Below are 1277 nucleotides of genomic sequence, written 5' to 3'. Positions count from 1 at the left end.
TCCCAAATTCTCCTTCTTGGCAAAGTTAAACTGTGTCTCATCCATCAAAGTGCAGTTAGGAGTTTGCCTCCCAACAGCCACTTTTAGCAAAGCTAGCTTCTGAGAGGTGACTGTCTTTTGTTACCATGTGTGGATGGTGAATTGTGAAAACAGCTGTTATTTCTTCCCACATCAGTACAAGGAAGTCAGATTATTCTGCACAAAAACTCAGGCTGAGATCAGTCTGGAGGAGCTGAAACCATTGGGGAAGCTGGGGGCGAGGACATTGGAGTTACTCATGCGGGTGTGGGTTCCTTTAACTTCCACGTGCTTTTGGCGTTAGCACATGCACTAAAACGGGAACGATACAGAGATTAGCATGGCCCCTGCCCAGGGATGGGGATTCCTAGGTGGCTCAGTGGCAAAGAATCTGTCTGCCGATACAAGAGACGCAGGAGACAGAGGTTTGATCCCTGGATTGGGAAGACCACTGGAGAAGGAAATGGCAGCCCGCTTCAGTATTCTGGCCGGGAAAATTCTGTAGACAGTGGAGCCTGGTGGGCTACATTCTGTGGGGTCACAAAGAGTCAGACACAACTGAGCACATAGTGTGTGTGTGTGTGTGTGTGTGTGTCCGTGTGTGCACATGCTCAAGGATAACATGCAAATAAATGCATGAAGCATCTGTATCTTTTCATAAGTCAGTTTTTCCAGAAGAGTGATTTTTCAGATGGGTACCCTGCCCCCATTTCTAGGAGACTCTGTCAGGACTTTGATAAAATATGGCTTGAAAGAAAAGTCACATTAAATTTTATGTTATGGTTTGCATTTGGAAAATTTTCTAAGAATAAAACTTCTTTTTATTTCACACTATTAACTCTGGGTCAGAAAGTATGACAGAGTCTTCCTGGCTATTAAGGCTATGTGCAGTATATATTCTAAGAGGGTGACCTTCAGGACAGGGAGAGACAGGTACGGATGGGACTTTCTCTGATGGGCACCAGGACACTTTAGAGTTGTGGTGACTGCCTTTCCCCGTGTTCCTGCAGTTTTGTTACTTGCCACTAGATGCATGTGAGTGCCCTTCATGGCTGCAGTCATTTGGCTGATAGTGAATCTACTCCTGGCCGTCAGTAGATAGGTATAAATTCCACATAGAGTTCAGCAGAAACGTTGAGCAGGTTTCAGGTGCCTTGCCCCACGTGTCCCAGCGTCTTAAATTAATTGTCTGGGAAAAGGAGATTTTTGTGCTGTGTTGAGATGCAGGCGGATCCCAGTGTGTGTTCCCTGGAGCATGG

General features: G+C 46.0%; 1 pseudogene; it reads left to right on the top strand.

The window, feature by feature from the left end:
- The first annotated feature begins 306 nt into the window (after window positions 1-306).
- LOC128044030 (uncharacterized) lies at window positions 307-378 on the top strand (annotated as a pseudogene).
- The last annotated feature ends 899 nt before the right edge of the window (window positions 379-1277 follow it).

This window comes from Budorcas taxicolor, chromosome 2, assembly GCF_023091745.1.
Source record: "Budorcas taxicolor isolate Tak-1 chromosome 2, Takin1.1, whole genome shotgun sequence".
NCBI lineage: Eukaryota > Metazoa > Chordata > Mammalia > Artiodactyla > Bovidae > Budorcas > Budorcas taxicolor.
The sequence above is the reverse complement of the archived record's forward strand: the minus strand, read 5'-3'. Positions and strand labels throughout refer to the sequence as shown.